This window comes from Episyrphus balteatus, chromosome 3 (assembly GCF_945859705.1).
Source record: "Episyrphus balteatus chromosome 3, idEpiBalt1.1, whole genome shotgun sequence".
Lineage (NCBI taxonomy): Eukaryota > Metazoa > Arthropoda > Insecta > Diptera > Syrphidae > Episyrphus > Episyrphus balteatus.
This window is the reverse complement of record NC_079136.1, coordinates 37,066,054-37,086,250: the sequence shown is the minus strand read 5'-3', so window position 1 is coordinate 37,086,250 and position 20,197 is coordinate 37,066,054. Positions and strand designations below refer to the sequence as shown.

The window sequence follows — 20,197 nt, the reverse complement described above, 5'->3', positions numbered from 1 at the left end:
ATTTTGAAAACTTCAGGAAAAATTTTATGATTCACGTTAACAAAACCTACCTTTCAATTAATTTCATATTCAAAATTCTGAGATAACGGCAAAAAGATGTTCTTTTTCTAAACACGTTATATCTTTTGATCTAGAGCACATACAAAATTTATTTAACTTTGGTACGCATGCTGATAATATTACTTTTTATTTAATATATCACACATAACGGTACATGCTCTACAAGTTATATAATCTTTAATTGAAAAACTTGAAAAATACCTCAAAACTTCTGTGAAGATTTGATGCCGATGACCAGCCAGCAGTAGAGGAAGTACACCGTAAAAAATTCTTACTTTTTTTGTAGACATGGTAGAAATATGATTGAAGCGTCATATAAAAGGTGAAATAATAATGATATAAAATTTATTATAGGTTGTCTTTTAAAAAATGGATTTAATGGCGTTAGAAGAGAAAAGAGATTGATTGTTTTGCTTTTTTTTATGAAAACTAATTTGGTTAAAAAAATTCTAGCTTTTTTTGTAGATGTTGTATAGACATGGTCGATATAAATATTTTGAAATAATAAGCTTTCAGATGGTATAAAATTTATTGTAGGTTGTCATATAAAAAAAGTGATGAAATAAAAAAAAGTTATATTTTTTCGATTTTTTTAAATGATTTTTAAGGTTTCACTTCAACCACGTGTGAATTTCACACATGATTTTTTTTTTTCTAAACCAACCTGAATTATTAACTGGTCGTTTAACTTTCCATTCAAAAAAAGTGAATTATTTTTAATTTAATTTAAATATTTTTTCCCTAAAGTCCTTTTGAATATTTTTGCAGCATATTTTTTATGGCATATTTAGTTATTTTCAGGGCATTATTTAGGCGCATATTTTGTGTATGTGTAAATAGAAAAACGCTCTATAAAATTCATAAAATATTACCTCTTTTCGTTGAGTGTATTTTAATTTCATCATTTTACGTTTCCGTTCATCACAACCACGAATTTTATAAAGTACATTTTTTTTAAATTTTCTAAAATGATTGGGTAATATCACAAGCAGTTGAAAATTTTAATAGCTACAGCTCAGTGAAGTCAGAATTGCGATCTCAAAATTTTTGAACCAACTGTAACATTTTTAGTTACATTTTTTAATCAAGAAAATTAGGATGGTTTTACTATTCTGTCAATGTTTAAATTAGAGGAAACCAAAAAAGTCACTGTGGTGTATGAGTAACTTTTGTGTATGTAACAATCTTAACCCAAATTATATTATTCTTTGAAATACTTAAACTTCATACAAATAACTCCACACACTTTCAATCTAAAACGCCTAGTTTAGATATCAAAAAAAAAAAATTAATATCGATTGCCCTAAAATGAAACAAGAAACCAGACAAAAAAAAAAAAACAAAAAAACTCAAAGCCCAACAAACAATTAACGATAAGCTAAACCTTTCCACACCTAAGCCATGGGCAAGTGAGATAAGAAACAAAATGTTTTTTTTTTTTTTGTTTATCGTGCGTATGAAGGCCTTTGTGTATAGGGTCTTGAGAGGGTGTGCATACTCGTTGACTACCGTTATATTATCGTCGGCAACAACAACTGTGCTAAAAGCTAACAGAAAACACGACAGCTGCTAAACTAAAATCAATACAAATAGCACCTAATGTAACACAAAACCGACGACGAGACTCGACCCTCATTTTTTCTCCACAACAACAACCAAAACAGCAACAATAACCAAAAAAACACACACAAAAACAAACACGCAAACGATTACCGCTCTACAAAAAGCTTGCAATTGTGATTTAATTGTGTGTCTCTAACCCTAACCCCTCCGTCGAAACACTTGGGCCAATGTCAACAAGGAGAGGAGTAGGTATAGATAGCGAGCGACAAAACAATAGTAACAACTCGTTCCTGTCGTTTTTCTATGAGGTAATGTGACTAAGTGAGAGATGCAGGGAGCCCCCTCAAAGCTTTTATACAGTCAGCAGGGTGGCTGCTATTATAGATTTAATAGCAAAGAATCTATGCATTTCCAACAAGTGGCGGGGACAAAAGTCGGTGGCGTTGGCTGGTGGGAGATAATTCCGCTATATATTCGTGTGGGAGGCATTATCTCCAGAGAAACAATGAGGTTTTAGGTGGGCACGAAAAATAAGCAACAGTAAACTATTATAAAACCATGCATGCTGCCATATCAGCGACAGGGGGTTGTTTTTTTCAGCCAGAAAATAAATAAACACCAGACTCTGGCGATGTATCTTTTTTTTGTCGGTGTTGTGAATTCTGTGGTTTTTGTAGGTGTCTCTGAGGCTAGAGCTCTTAATAGTATCGACGAGTTAGCAGAGTCGTCTACAATTTAAAATTTAGAACAGTATTAGTTTTTCCGAGGAAATTTCAAAGTGTCAAAAACTAAATTGGGTGGGTGTTCAACGATTATGTTTCTATTATGATAAAAATTAAAATATAAAATACGAAAAGAATGACTGAATAAAAATCTCTGAATCTAAGATATAATATAGGTATTTAATGTATTTCCTCTAACAATATGTATGTGTAATCATTCACGAGGTGGAACAAAGCTTTAAATTTGTTTTTTTTTTTTTTTTCTTTAATCAGACAGTCTGTCTAGAAAAACGTAAATGACAGTTGGTTTTTGCGTTTTTGCAGCTTTTAAACATTTTTAGATAAAATTGTTAAAAATTGAAGTCACACAAAACTTAGATAAGAGGCTACGTCAATTTGTAGTGGAATCAGCTGAATTTTATTAGTCTCTAAGAACACGCGAACGAAATTAAGGTGTTGGCTCAACTCAATCAATCTAACAATCTATACTGTTTCAAATACCTACTGAGCAAATATTATTTCTGCAGTCTATTTCTTGGCGAAATGAAACTTTTAACTACTTAAGCCACAGCTATTATACTTTTGAAACTATTGGTATTGGGTCTTACAATGTCTTCCAAATAAAGTAAACCGATAAAAGTGATCAAGGATATGGTCACGTAGTGAGCGCTTTTGTGTAAAAATTTTGGTTTAAATCGGGTTAGGTTTGTACGACATATTAAGAAACCAAAAAAACCGTTAAACCGTTAACCGTGTCAAATCATAGATAAAATGATACTAAAAATGAAAAATTATGCTATTTTAAAAAAATGGGAACTTCTATATGGCAACCCTATTTTAAGGAAAAAAATGTCACATAACTTATTTTCTCATCGTTTTTTTGATCTTATAAGAATATTTTTAAAACTTAAAAGCAGAAGCTGAAATACAAAAAAAAGTAAAAACACAATAAAAGGAATGCAGGCCTACAAAAGTGCCAACCCTACTTAAATAAAAAAAAAAAAATAGAGGTTGTCTGTAAAGCCGGTTTACGGTCGATGATTTTACGTGATAACGTCGTTAGAAAACAGGTTGTGTGCTTTTGTTTAAAATGAGTCAATTGAAGCGTTTAATTATTTCAAACAATCATAATTTACAAGAAAAAGCTAAAAAAATTTACCTTTTTTCTTTTCTCATTATATTAATTTCTTTATTTTAAAAGCTTACAATAAAAAATTATACCATTAAAAAGCCAAATATTTCTTCTAAATAATAAAACCATTTTTAAATTTTTACAATGCGCAAAAAGTATTAAAATAATTTATTAAAAACAATCATTTTTTATAAAAAAAGTGAAAAAATCATTTCCATTACCCAAAAATTAATTTTTTTTATACAACCTATATTAAATTTTACCACCTGAGTTTATTGCTTCAGCTCAAAATATATATATATCGATCATGTCTATTAGGCATCTCAAAAAAGAGCTAGAATTTTTTGAACTCGATCAATTTTCATCAAAAAAGGCAAAAAAAACATATAATTTTATCTTTTCACGCTATTGGATCAATGACAACCCATAAAAAATTATATATCCTGTGAAAGCTCATTATTTCACCTTTCAAATGACGTATCAACCTTATTTCTGCGATGCCTAGAACAAAAATTTAGAATTTTTTAAAGCTAACCATGTCGAAATTCCAAACTGAGATTACGGTACTTCCCACACTGGTGGTTGTTCATGATCAATAGATATCCACAGGTGTTTTGAGGTGTTTCGCAAGTTTTTTAATTTAACATTGTTTAGTTTGTACTGAATGTATAATCAAAAGATATAATCTGTTGAAAAATAGAACTTTATTTTACCGTTATCTCAAAATTGTGTTTACGAAATTTATTGAAATTTTGCACAAATATAGTCCTGTCTATTATCTATCTACAATATAAATTTCATTTATTTATCTGTTGAAGAAAAAAAGATAAAAATTAAAAAACGGTTAAAAAAGGGACAAAAAAACTTGTTTTTTTCCCGTTATTCGGTCAAAAACCATATTGAAATATCAATGTTTGCACATGTATGCGCACAGTCATAGACTACATGCTCTATAAGCTTGAGGTTTTTTGAATGCTACAAAAAATTTAAAAAAAATAAAAACTCACCAAAAAATACCCCAAAATAAGTAGGTGTTTTTCAAAAATTCATATTTCGAAACGCAGAGACTTAAAAAAAATCCATATTAGACCCCTAATTTTTTGACAATACAAAACAATAAATCTTTTTTGAACATAAGAGCATAGTTTTGTATATTCACTAATAAGCTAAACTGAACACCAAACTTAAGGTCACATTCTCTTTTATCTGAAAAATTCATCTCTAAAACAACAGCAAGTTCCCTACGAAAATTCTAAAATACAGTTGTTTTTCAGCCAAAATGTATGAAGGCAATTATAACATACATATGTACATCGAATTTCAGACGAGGCCCTCTTCTATCTGAAAAATGTTGGAAGTTCGAACAAGTAGGTTAGAAACTCTACACAATAGAACACTTAAAACAGCATCATACATTTTGGTTAACAAATAAGTATTTTTAGTATTTTTTAAAATACAAAGTTATACTCTTTTGTTCAAAAAAAAAGTTCCCAAAACTCACAATACAAGTGACACACGCAGGCCTGAAAAACTTAAAAAAAAAAAACACAAGCTATCAAACGTTCTCCGTTTAAAATTTAATAGCTGTCTTAAACATTAATAGGTTTCAAACAATTTTTTCTTCGACTTTTTTTTGAAGTCAAACTCACCACGAGCAAAGAAAATTATCCTTGGAAAATTCCTACAAATAATTTAAAATGGTGTCAATTTTTGTTCGTCACTTCTATTTGCAAATTAATCAAATATTTTATAACTTGGAAAACCAAATATATTGTCCGGAAATATATTGAAATACCAACAACATGATCAAATGCTGTAGTATTAATATAATTTTCCTTTGATTATATTTTTTCCGGGTACACTGTGTTAATTATTCAAAAAAAAAAACCTAACAACATCTAAAACTTTCATCCGTTATCAATAAATTTCAATTAAACCCAAATAAAATCACTAATTTAATAATTAAATTTCTTTGATGTCCTATTAAATTTACCTTTTTTTAAAGTAGAAAAAAAAATCAAATACCTACTTGAGAAAATTAAAATAATTAAATTTCATTGAAGATTCCATTTCCTTTTGACAAATAAATTTATTTACTAATTTACGTCACACCAAAGGTGCTGAAAAAATAGAGAGTCTTTATCTACAAAATAAACAAACAAAAAATTCGTGTTTATTTTTGGAATTTATTGTTGGTATTTTTTTTTTTTTTTTTTTTTTTTTTCAATTTGTGTGTAGTTTTCTCTCAACAGACATTTATTTAAACAGAAGAACACTTGTGCCTGTAAACAATAATATCCAGCCAATGATTGTGTGCATCTTTGTTTTCTTCTATTTTTACTCTCTCGGCTTGCCACTCTATTTTCTATTTAAATATAATTAAGTTTTAATAAGCGCACATGGCATACAATAAAATCTCGCAGAAATAAACAGAAATATAATACACTACCACACAACACACTGGTTGCAAATAAAATGTTATTTAAATTGAAAAAAAAAGAAAATAATAATCAAAAGAAAAAAAAGTAATTAAAAACAAAGTTTTTAATTTCATACATTAATAAGGTAAAATTGAAACATTTTACAGCGTGTAATAAAAACTGTAACTTTTGATACAAAAATATTGAGAACTTTTCAAATGACTTAATAAATAATTTAAAAAATGTGGAAAATATATTGAAAATCCTTTCGTTTTCAAATGTGTTATAAATTCTAAAAATAAGTTCTTTAAAATGCTCGTAAATGTGTTTAAATTTAATAAAAACTTGTTAAATTTTCAAAATTAAAAGACAATTTTTATTTATTTTTATTAAACTCTAGAGAGTAAAACAAATAATTTAAATGGAATTTCAAAAATTAAAATTTTAATGTTTATGTTTATCTGGCTATTTCTGTTTCACCCTGTTTGATTGTTGTATACTTAACGAACCATTTAAACGAGCACAAAACAAAACTATTAGATACCTGGAGGATATTATCCGTCACACAATTAAGCTAAATATATCTACCTAAATGGTTTTATGACTGTTAAAATATCCGTCAAGTTTGCATTACCATTTTCGAATTTTAAAAATCGAATAATGGAAAAAAAATTGTCCCGCCCTTTTTTGTGGGCGTGGTCGATTTTTTTTAGGCATAGTTTTGATTTGATTGAAAAAAGTTAATTAATCATTGTGAAAAAAAAACATCTTTTGGTTAAGGTAATTATAGGAAATTTAGTTTAGTGATATTTTTGTATAGCGCCATTTGTCTCCGACAAAATACCGACATTTTTTTGGCACACTTTTCAAACTTTGCTGAGCTGCTCCATCAGCGCAAATGCTGACCATTAGTCGTTCATGTCTTAAATTAAGGTCAAACCAGTTGTCAATTTGCCCTGAAATTTACATTTATTTGTTTCATTGTTGACGTAATAACGTCTTATAAATCGATGAACCATGGCAGCCACCACAAAAATGTGAAGCCATTTTCCCCCGTTGCACTCTCGCGGCAAAAATTTCAATAAAAAATAAAAAATGAAGGATTTTTAAAAACTCCGTCATTTAATAGGGTAAACAGGGGTAAAACAGAAAGATGAAATTTGAGCTAGTAAACCCGAAGTTTTAAAGAGTTGATTTTTTTTGGTATAGATAGATAAGACTAATTTAAGAATAACTGCATTTAAGATAAAATTCTTAAAAATTTTTAAACTAAGCTATAACGATTTGTTTGAACGTTGTACGTGTTGGGGCTATGTCAAAATGATGATTTTGGGTAGGGAAAATTTTGTTTGAAAATTCAAAAGGTGCCAGGTGAAAGATGAGGAAAAAAAATGAGGAGTCTAAAACGGATTTTTTTCCAACACTCTGCGTTTCAAATATGAATTTTTGAAAAACACCTTGTTTTTTAAATGGTATTTTTGGGTAGTTTTTGATTTTTAGCTTTTTTTTTTGGAGCGTTCAAACTAATAGGGCATGTAGGTTTTGGCTTTATGCATACATGTGCAAAAAATTGGAATCGTTTAGTGAGTTTTGACTGAATAACGGAAGAAACAAGTTTTTAAAAAATACGTTTTTTGACTGTTTTTAATCGATTTTCATCGTTTTTTATTTTTATCTTTTTTTCTTTAATAGATTCAGGAATAAAGTATATGGAGTAATGTTAGACCATGACCACGACTAAACGTGTGCGAAGTTATAATCATTTTCATTAACACAATTTTGAGATAACGGTAAAATAAAGTTTTAGAATTCGACAGGTTATAACTTTTGACCAAGAACACATAGAGATTTTATTAAACTTTTATGAGCATCCTGATACAATTACCTTTCATTTGGTATATCACTACGGTGACCATCCGTCCCGGTTTACCCGGGACAGTCCCGTATTTCTACAGCTTGTCCCGGGTTTTTATTTAGTAAAACCGGGACGCATAAGTGTCCCGTATTTTGTTATTTGTCCCGTGATTGTCACGTATTTGCAAAATCTCTGATTTTTGTACCTATTCAAAATTTTAAATAGCTATTTTGTACGGAAAACAAGAAAACAGTGGTTAAAAACTAAAAGTTTTTCTAATTTTTCGGATAAAATCATTAAGCCTAATACGCTGCTGAAGCAAAACGAAAATTTTTCTAACTCTCCAATATCAAAAAAAACTCTTTTGGATCAGAAAAATTTACCAGGACAATTAAATGTGAGTGACAAACGATTGAATATAAAATAGTTTAAGAAATTCAATATTAAAATAAGGAAACATTATGAAAAATCATTTTAAAAAAATTCAATTTTTTTATTTTGAAAAATCATTTTTTTTCAAAAATATCCAATGAATTTTTATCTGTCCCGGGTTTCGCTTCTAGAAATATGGTCACCGTATATATCACACATAACGGTAGACTAACTACAAGCTACACAATGTTAAATCAAGAAACTTGCGAAATACCTCAAAACACTTGTGGAGATCTGTTGATCATGAAAAGCCACCAGTGTGGGAAGTATCGTAATCTCAGTCTGGAAATTCGACATGGTTGACTTTAAAAAAATTCTTCTCTTGTAGGCATCTTTGAAATGAGATTGATACGTCAAAGGTGGAATAATAAGCTTTCACATGGTATACAATTTTTTCAAAATTGATTCCATAGCGTGAGAACATAAAAATAAATGTTTTTTTTTCTTTTTTTAATGAAATTTGATCGAGTTCAAAAAATTTAAGCTCTTTTTGTAGATGTGTCATAGAGCTGATCGATATTTTGAGCCAAGACAATAAGCTTTCAGATATTATAAAATTTTGTATAGGTTGTTAGGGAAAAAAATGGAATTAATGACGTGAGAAGATAAAAATGCATGTTTTTTTTTGCTTTTTTTGATGAAAATGATTGTTTTCAATAAATTATTTTTATACTTTTTGCGCATTGTAAAAATGGTTTTATTCTTAAGAAGAAATTTTAAATTGCATAATTTTTTTTGTAAGCCTTTAAAATAAAAAAATTAATATAATGAGAAAATAAAAAAAAAATATATTATTTTAGCTTTTTCTTGTAAATTATGATTGTTTGAAATAAGTAAACGCAAAACGCTTCAAACGCCTTATTTTGATCAAAAGCACACAACCTGTTTTCTGACGACGTTATCACAAAAATCCTCGTCCGTAAACCGGCTTTACAGCCAACCTCTTTTTTTTTTTTAATATTAAAAGTATTCTAGCTATTGTACTGTCTAAGAATATCTTCAAAAATTTGTACAGAAAATATGTTAGAAATCCACACCCGTTAAATCTTTAATATTTAACTTAATATCTTAAAATGATGGGCAAGAATGCGGCTAAAACTGAATGAAACATGGCCACTCTTTTTAAATAATTTGTCTTAAATACATCTTTTTAACAAGTTCTGATTAAAAGTTAAAATTAAATTTAAAGGTTAAAGATCAATTCATTACACTGATTTCCAAAATTAAACTTTTTTTGCTGCTGAAACTAAGCATATTTTCCCAAAGATTTTCGATTTGCTGATTTTCCAAAAAATGTTTTTTGAACAATTTTGAAGTTGTGCTTTAATGTGAAGAATTTTTTTTAAACATACAATTATCAAGGATAATGGATAATTTCTTATGAGAGTTCACATTCAGAGTTAAAGAACCACTAATTGTATTTTTTTTATGGTTTTAATAACCGTAAGAGTTATGATATTTTGGGGTGCTCGAACTTCAGAGAAAGTCCTATAAGGAAAATATTTACGATAGAATAATTAGAATTGTAACGAGTGTGACCAATAATATTCAATAAAAAACAATAAAAAGAAAGTTATTTTATAAAAGTTTAGGTAGGTAATTATTTATAATGTTCCATGTTTTATATTTTTCAATTGTAATTTCTTAACATAAGGTTAACAATTTACTAACCCTTAACACATTTTTTTTTTACACAACTGTTGAAAAAAACTTGATAACAGTTAGGCTATTTTGAATAAAAAAGTTTAGGAACCCTAGAATAATTATTGTTTTGAAATTAAAGCATTCAATTCTTACAGTAATTTAAAGCTCTTAGGTCATCTTTAATTAATCATCAGTAAATATTTACACAGTTTATCTATAAAAAATTTTTTTTTGGATAAACAAAATTATAAATATTTTTTTTATATCGATCTTCAAAAATTTGTTTAAAAATTCTTTAAACATTTTTTTCAAAATTTTGTTTGACCAATACGACCACTTGCGTATAAGTAATAATAATACGTTTGTATTTGGTATATGATATTTTATTCGAATCTCTTTAAAGACTAAAGACTTAAGTTCTAAGCTAATTCTATTCTACCCTGCTGCTGGTGCAGCAATTATAATATTTTGCAGCGTGTGCAAAATATCACATTGCTTTCTATCTTTTTTGTGGCTGACGACGGTGTGAACGACTTCGTTTATAGAAGTCGTTGTGTCAGCATATAATGTTGTATGTCGGCGATGATATTGACGACGCGACGACGACGACATACACGACCGTCGCTTCCGCTGACGACCTAGGAGATCGTGTTAACTCCTCCCTCACTTAAATGAAGGCCGTCCTCGGTCTTCTTCAAGGCCTTGATCATGTTTTTTAGGTCGACTTTTCGACGTCGTTCGTTTTGACATTGTTTCAGTCTAGCAGAAATGTAAATTACTCCAATGATCGAAAGAGTAACGCAGGAGGCTATAAATGGGTGAGTCGTCACTTTGGTTTTCATTTCACCAATGTAGCGTAAGTTGTCTTCGTTTAATTTATGCAAAAACGGTAAGCTCAATATTTCCATATGACCGGTAATATTAACAATCGATGATGTTGCACTAATCGGATGTTTCTTCTGAATGTTGTTGTAATTAACAAATTTTGTTCCATTTATTGAAACTTCATCATCAAAAGTGAGCAAGTATGTCCCGTTGATAGCTATTTCAGTATTGTTGGCCTCCTTTATAATAACATGGTTGTTATTTATAACAATAATACCCTCATCGATTACAAACACTGCATCCCTATGATCTGGTTCTGTATTGCAATGCGCTGTTCCACCAAAGTGCAGTTGTTGAGCACATGTCTTGATAGAAACTTCCTTACAGAATGTAGATGCTGTTGTTTCTACACAATTTTCTACTGCCAGTACATGTTTTCCGCATTCTGCAACCACATTATTGCCGTTGAAGTATATAATTTTACCTTTATGCGCAACAGGGAAGATAATAACCTTCTTACAAACTATCTTAGGTTTAGGATACTTAATTATAAAATGCAATACATTTTCATTTTGCAAAATCTTAACACTAGAGGCTTCCATTAGTTCTACAATGCTTATGTTTACAAATTTTTCGTTTATTGAATTTAAATCAACATCTTTCAAAATTACTGGGTTTACAATTTTTTGCTTTGCAAGTGTTATTGAGGTTATAAGATTTTGTATTTCGTTAATTATAATTCTGTTCCTTGCTAACAAGGTTTCATAAAGATGGAAGGTGTCAATTTGTTGTTTTTTTGAGTTTGCTAAAATACTATTGACTGTGTCTGAAAGCCTGTTAATTTGTTCCCGGTACCTTGTGTTGATAATAACCTGTCTATTATTCGAATTAACTAATTGATCCTGGTTAAATTTAATTTTCTCGAAATCATCAAAATCAGGAGTACCGGCCACAATTTTGAGACCAGTTCCCAAAAAATTAAGACTCCTAGCGTTTCTATGATGAATGTTTATACTTTCGATAAGTGTTTCTAAATGGCTTATATCTATTTCCAGGATTTTACGCATAGGCGACTGCGGAAAAAGATTAGTCATGTTCTTTGACTCATCTACTACTTGTCTGTAGGCTGTTAGATTCGCTGAGTGGCTTAAATAGCCGTAGACTTGCCAGAGAATTACATCACCGTCAACTATTGGTATATAGTTCGAATTGGAATAATTTATTAATTTTCCTGTCGCAGTCGTCATCAATAAAAATAGGATAATCCTGAAAGATGTCGGTTTCTTTAATAAAATCGTTTTTTTTTAAGTTTTGATTGTAAAATGTAAAAAAATTTTAATAAATCATCTATTTGAGATTGTCCTTATGGACTACTCTTCCTTTAATTAAAACTGTGGTCCCTAAATCAGCTTCTACTTTTTCTTCTACATAAAGTGGAGTTAGCTTGTTTCCTAATCTTCTGTTCGTCTTCACTAGGACTCTTTCTCCAACATTGAAAATTCTATTTTTCCTTGTTTCATTTTCTCTTTGTAATTGTAATTCTTGAGTCTTTTGAATTTTATTTTTTACCTTTTCTCTTAAATCTGCCGCAGACGAGTGTATTATATCAATAGGTTTCATTTTTGTTACGGAATGGACGGTTCTATTGTATTCTACTGTTGCTAATAGCAGTAGTTCGATTGTGTCTTCGACTTTTCTGTCAAGTTTAAGACATCTCGCGATTTCTAACAGAGTGCTGTGGAACCTTTCCACTTGGCCATTGGATGTGCTGTGTAAAGGTGGAGCATTTACAATATCAGCATTGAAATGATTGAGCAACATTGACCTTACTGTCTCTGATTTTAAAGAAGCTTCATTGTCACAGAAAATTTGTTTTGTATTGGGAAAGATATTCATTATCTCCATAATTGGAATTTTTACGTCTGTAATTGTACGTGATTGTATTGGTTTTACAACCGCAAACTTAGAAAACTTGTCGATGCATGTTAAAAAATATTTTTTGTCCGTGGAGAATATGTCAACATGAAGCATCTCTCCAGCATACGAGGGTACTGGTGTTTCACCAATCAACTGTTTTTTAGGATGTCTATCGTACTTTGACTTTGAGCATATTTTACAATTTGTCACAACCTCATTTGCTTGTTTGGTCATTTTTGGAAAGAAGTAGTCACATAGAATTTGCTTAACGTTCTCTTGAGCTGCTCTATGTGCTCGGTTATGTTCCGTAATTACAATTTCTTTTTGCTCATTGGGGTCAAATATATCTAATACAAATTTATTAGTATGCCAAAACTTAGTTGATGGAAATAACTCGACTAAATTGTTTTGAATAAAAGCCAAAATTGGTAACTCACAATGAATAACGTTGACTACATCTGTTTTAATTAAGTTTTTTAAAGTGTCAATTAAAGTATTTCTATCGGAAAAGTTTATGAAATGTCTAGTTTTCTTACCAAATATTATAAATGTACGAGTTGAAGCGCTTGGAGCTTCCTCTATAATAATTTGATTTCTGAAGCAGTTTAATGGTTTATCTGTTGTTTCGATTGTATAAGTTAGAGATATTTCACTATGCATTGTAGTGGCATTAGAAGATGATTCATTATCCAATGCATGAATGTTTTGTCTTGAAAGCGCATCAGCGACATAATTCTCTTTTCCTGGTTTGTAAAATATACGAGGATTATGCTCGTCTACAAAAGCTTTCCAGCGCTTAATTTTTGCGTTTGTGTTTTTGTCTGAAACTGAAAATGAAAGAGGCTGATGATCTGTAAAGATATTTAGACTCTTTACTCCGTAAAGATAATTACGTAGGTTTTTTAATGACCATACTATGGCCAAAAGCTCTCTCTCGTTGGTTGCAAATTCTAACTCTTTGCCCTTGAGAGTTCTTGAAATCATTGTTATCGGTTTCCCGTTTTGAGACAAAACTGCCCCGAGACCGTACGATGAAGCATCCGTCGTTAGATCGAAAGGCTTCGTGAAGTCTGGGTATAATAATGTTACGTCTTCTGACGCCAAAATGTCTCTTAGTTTATTAAATGCATTTAATTGTTTGGGACTCAATTCTATCTTAACTTTTTTTGACTGATTAGCACTTATTTTTCCATTTTCACCACCTAATATATCCGTCAGTGGTCTAGCTATTGATGAAAAGTCTTTTATAAAACATCTATAATAACTCGCAAGTCCCAAAAAAGATCTGAGTCCAAAAAGTGTTGAAGGTTGAGTGAAATTTTTTATTGCTTCCACTTTATTAGGACATGTTTTTATACCATCTTTAGATACCATAAATCCTAAGTATTCAACGTTTGTTTTGAAAAAATTTGATTTTTCACGTGAAACCCTCATATTTGCATCATACAATTTTTTTAAAACAATACTGATATCCTCTACATGTTCTTCTTCAGTTTCAGAAAAAACTATTACGTCATCGACGTAAACATAGCAAATTTTCCCAATATGTTCACGTAGAACATCATCTATGGCCCTTTGGAACATGCTGGGGCCATTTTTTAATCCAAACGGAAGGCGGCAAAATTCATATTTCCCTCCATTAACAGAAAAGGCTGTCTTTTCCCGATCTCGCTCGGCTAATTCGATTTGATGAAACCCTGATTTTAAGTCTAAGGTTGTAAAAAATCGTGCCTTGCCTAAATTTGACAGAATTGTTGTGACATTTGGAATGGGATACTTATCATCTATGGTTCTCTGATTTAGCTTTCGAAAGTCTATTACTAGACGTTTCTTTTTATTTCCTATTTCGTCAGTGCCCTTTTTATCAACAACCCAAATAGGATTGTTGTAAGGTGACCTTGATGGTCTAATTATGCCATTCCGTAGAAGATCTTTTATTTCATTGTTAACAAAGTCTGTTACACCCATAGGATAGGGGTAAAATTTGGAGTAAATAGGATCTTCACATTCAGTACGAATTGTGGCAACTATATTTGTGTTGTAAGGCAATGCCTCATTTGGATCTGCAAATGTTTTAATTCTATTGTTAATCATTTTTTTAAAGTCGTTTTCTATAGATTTTGGCACATCTATATCCTCTACTCTTGTAAAGTTCACATTCTGACAACTATGAAAACTAATTTTTTCAGAACCAGAATCGAAAATGATTAAGCTTTCCTTTAAAGAAATTGTGGCATTGATTTGCGTTAGCAGATCGAAGCCAATTATCCCATCAAATTTTTCGAGGTGTGGTAGTATAAAGAAAGTACTTGTTACCCCAAAAATTTCAAAAAAACATTTGGATTCAACACTATTGAACCCATGTATGGACTTAACTAGGAACGGAGTATCTACTGGAACAACATTTTTTATTTGGCGTAGCGGCTTAATATAGTTTTTCGAAGCTCCAGTGTCAATTAAAAACTTCATTAATATCCCTCCTACTTTTCGTTGGATGAATGGAAGGAGGGATCTTCCCCTAAAAAATGGACGTAGTCAGAATTTGGTATTTCACTTTCAAATTCATTTGATTGTGATTCTGCCAAGGACTGATAGTCAAACTCTTCTCTCTGAGAAGGATTATCCTGCCAGATGTGATTTAACCTCTGACGTCTTTGTCCAGATTGTCTCTGAACACTATTTGGTCTTTTGAACACTTGGCTTTTGTTGTATGAATTGATACCACTTTTGTTTTGTTCAAAGCTTGTAGGCTGTCTAAATCGCGAAGATGTTGGGTCAACATCCATTTCCTCAACAGGCTCATTACTAATTTTATATTGATGATTATTATTACTATTATTATTATTTGAAAGAAATTGACTGTTCTTCGATCTATCTTGACTGAAATAAGGATTTTTTTTAGAGTTATTAGCCTGATTGTCAAAGTTATTACCGTAGAAATTTTTATTTTGATATTTATTCTGTGAGCGTTTTTCTTCAAAATTACGTGCAAAATTTGTTGCAAATAAGTACCTTTCGTTGTTGGACTCGATTTCTTGAGCCAATGCTAGTGCTTTAGGCAAGTCAGTTGGACGAGCCGAAAATAAAACGTCACTCAATGGTTTCCTCAAACCTGATATAAACACTCGCAGAGCGTCTGATCTGTATTTTTCGTTGAAAGCAGTGGCTAATGCACTGTCATATGACATATTAGTTTTGTTTGTAAGGAGGGTAAGCTTTTTTTCAATCTCGTCATAATATTCTAGAACGGTAAAGTTCCCTTGCCGCAATGTACTGAGTTCTTGCTCAATTAAATAAATCGGACGAACATCGGCGTACGTAAAATCTAGCCTAGCTATAATAGCTTTAAAATTTAAAACTGTATTGAATGAAGCTAAAGCGGCATCGGCTGGACCTCTTATTTTGTTTCTAATTATCGCAACTGCTTGGTAGTGCTTGGAACTACCATCGTATTTTTCAAACACTTTATAAGCGGCGTGTACTGCTTGACGCCAAGAAACATAAGTACCCTGTTTACCCTCGAATTCGGGCAATGATTTGACTATGTCTAGGGTTTCTTCACATTTAACACCCTCTCTAATTTCAATGTCCTTAAAAATTTCTATTGTATTTTCACTATTGCTAACACTTAAACACTGAATAGTTTCATTAAGTTTTTTCTCAAACTCCTCTTTTTGCGTAGTTAAAGCACCACGAACGGCAGCCTCGATTACAATTTTTAATTCCGACGCGTTCATTGTTTCTTTCTGTTCTCTTGTTATATGACCACTAATTCTTAAATATCCTAGTCTTTCTAAAGCTTCATCTAAACTTCTACCAGTATCTCCCATGAAATCTTATAAACACAATAACATTATGTTAAAGCAATAAATTAATTTGATAATATAATAATTAATTTGATAATATAATAATTAATTTGATAAAATAATAATAATTTTCTTACATTCCAAAATTTTAATGTATTAAATAAAATTTGATTCAGCTTCTTTAAAATATGTAGGTATTTCCAAATGAACGTTAATTCAGCTTCTTTAAAATATGTAAGTATTTCCAAGTAAACTTTGGTTCAGCTTCTTTAAAATATGTAGGTATTTCCAAATAAACTTTGATTCAGATTCCTTTTAGGTAGGTTCAGCTTCTTTATATAGTTGGGCGCCAGTAATAATAATACGTTTGTATTTGGTATATGATATTTTATTCGAATCTCTTTAAAGACTAAAGACTTAAGTTCTAAGCTAATTCTATTCTACCCTGCTGCTGGTGCAGCAATTATAATATTTTGCAGCGTGTGCAAAATATCACATTGCTTTCTATCTTTTTTGTGGCTGACGACGGTGTGAACGACTTCGTTTATAGAAGTCGTTGTGTCAGCATATAATGTTGTATGTCGGCGATGATATTGACGACGCGACGACGACGACGACGACATACACGACCGTCGCTTCCGCTGACGACCTAGGAGATCGTGTTAACTTATATAATTCAAACATTAAATGCGTCAAAGTGCTGTCGTTTACTGCAACAGCGACACGATACGACAAAAACTGTCAAGACTATCGAAGCCAATTGAGAAATATACAAACAGAAAAAATCGCAGTCTCGCAAGATTTCGCTCAGGGGCTGCTGTCTGTCTGTATGTTGTGATCGCACATAATGTAAATAAATATTTTGCTTGAGTGATGATATGTTTTTTGTTGAAAATAGAAACTAAACTGTGACACTTTCTGGGGATCCGCAGAAATCTTAAACGACGACGATGATATTTTCAAGTAGCTGAGTGAAGGAGGACACCGAAAAATGAGAATGAGACGTTGGTTTTTGTTGTTTATGAATATAGCGAATGCAATATCATTTTATAATTTTTTGTTGATGTTGACATTTTTGACAGTAAACAGAAAAAGACAGGAGGAGTGGGAAGAGGAAACGTATGACAAGAAAGCACATGCATCAAAAGATGTAAATATCAACATGAAACGCCAACATTTTTCAGAATTTAGCGGAATTAGGTTTCATGTGATATTTCTAAAATTACCAAAAGTCATGTGCTCGAGTTAGTAAAACGAGGCAATATCATGAATATGATACAAACGGATAGAAGGGCGAACAGAGTGAAGAATTTTTGATGATCTTTTAGACAATGTTTGCAAATATTTTTGGAATCAATCAGTTTGGAAACAAACAAATATTTCAATATTTCGAAAAAATAGTCTGAAACCTTATTTATCTTTGCGGAAAAGCTAGTTTTTAAACTATAGCTTCAAAAATATTGTAATCAAAGAACTGGCATCGCATCAGTTAAAGGATTATGATGATAACATTTTTTTCAATAATTATATCTAAAGGAGACTAAGATTTCAAAACATGTGATTCATTCAACCTAACAAACCAAACATAAAATAAAAAACTAATATCTTTAAAAACGATTTGTATTCAATGCGCAAAAAGTAATTCGATTTGTCGCGTAGCGTCGTCGTCGTCGTGTCGTCGGTTAGCCGTCATCGTTGTCATACTTTTATATAGCTTTTGCCGACCAAGAGCCAGGTCCTTTCCTTTCCTCATATACCACATCGAGTTTTTTTTTTCCTAGTATAATAGAATGAACATCAGACTATTGTCACTGGCCTCTAGAGTCATTCTGTCCGAACATTGCACCAACATCGTGTCCGGATGAAAAATTTATTAAAAAAAAAAACGAAAATGCAGAAGAAAAGAATGTCAAACGCGACGACACATTGGTCGACGACAATAAATCGGTATATGAGAGGCCATATTGAAGGCAGCAGCATAAAGGTGCTGGCTTATAATATTTTATGTGTGTTGGATGGAGAGAGACACATGTGGTGAATGTGTACTTTTGTCCTGTTTGAGGATCATGTCACGTAGTTTTGGTGATGTCATCGTCTCGTTTTATCATTGGCAGCCAGGTAACACCTTCGATTTTTTTTTCTTTTATATTGGTTATTGAAGGTAATACTGAAGCAGCTTAACAAAACCTTTTTAAGTTTACAGTCTTTAAGATTTCACTTCAAGGAATACAAAATTAATTTCAACTTTTTAACTATAATTTATTTTTGGTTTTCTTTGTGTTTCTTTAAATAAATTCATCGTTACGGGTGTGACACTTTTACTCTAACAAACAAAACTTGAATACTTAGTTAAATGCATTTTGTATTTTTTGGTAACATGTTATTTTAATTAAAAGTGTACTTAATTGTGTTTCAATACCAAATTTAGGTGCGTTACGGGCGTGACATTTAAGAAATATTGCATTTGTAAATTAATTCTTTTCCAAATTTACGTCTGAACGGTAACGGAATTTGAGCACCAATAGGCAAAAAATGAAGATGAAAATACTTATAAATTTTAATTTAATAATTTCACATTACTGAAAATTAGAATTAAAATTTAAAAAAAATGAGAAAATTTTTAGTAAAAGATAGGAACAATCAACATTCTAAAAGTTTTCAAATCAAATATTGTTTTAAAAACCCTACAATAAACTGTGTTGACGATAAACACGGATTTTTATACAAAATTGAAAAAATTTGCTAAAAAAAAAATCTAGAGTCGATCATTCTGATGTATACTGAGAATTAAACCCTTATATTTTATTTAGGTACTGTGTAAATAGTGGCTTAAATATTTGAAGTTATTAATTTTTTCTTTAATGTTTATATATTTAAAAAATACTTTTTTTTGTTACAGTGTCACACCCGTTACAAAAATAAATATTTCTTACCCGTTACATTTTTGAATTTTTATAAACCACATATAAAAAAATATGTGGTTTATTAACTTAACCTATACCTACATCCATAATATGCTTACTGAAAACGTAATTAAATCTCCTTTCATATGAATACGATATCCACGAATTTTCATTTAAAAATGGAATATATAGCTTCAGTCACCGAAGCAGCCTGAATCGATTTTCTAACGTCACACCCGTTACATCTAATCTTAAGAGTTTGAGACGTTGAAAGACAGGTTAAAAAATATTATTTAAAACATATATGAACAACTAAATATATTAAGTGTTGAAGCTATTAAATACAACCCAGGAACAAAAAATTATGTAACTGTGTCACACCCGTTACAAAGAAAATACCCATATACGTTTATCTTCAATTCCTCCTTTACAATGGGACATAAAATAATGAGAAACTATCAAAAAGTTGTCATTTTAATGTTACGGGTGTGACAAACAAGTGTTACGGGCGTGATATTTGATTTTTTTTTCACTCGATTTTTTTGTTTTAACTCTTGTTTCCAAACTTGTCAATTCTTAACTCTTCAGTATATCTAATTGGTATGTTTGTTCAGACTTTTTTTCCTTTTAAACATTCAAGTACCTATATAAAAAATAATTTTTATAACGAAGAAAAAAATAACAAAAATAATAAAAATTATTTAAATTATTTCTATTTTAAGTGGAGCGATTGAATATAATTCAATTTTAAAGTTCAAGTGACCTCAACTCCAAATTTATAAAGCGTTTCGCCCAGGTACGACAGTGGGCTCATCAGTTAGATCTGTCGTACCAAAATAAGGCGTCTTAGTAAGGGTACGACAGATCTAACTGATGAGCCAACTGTCGTACCTGGGCGAAACGCTTTATAAATTTGGA

The 20,197-nt window shown here is 30.7% G+C and overlaps 1 protein-coding gene across 8 annotated transcripts in view; it reads left to right on the top strand.

The window, feature by feature from the left end:
* Nucleotides 1–20,197, top strand: part of LOC129913862 (polypyrimidine tract-binding protein 3) — a 525,860-nt gene that overhangs the window by 176,803 nt on the left and 328,860 nt on the right. The window lies entirely within an intron of this gene.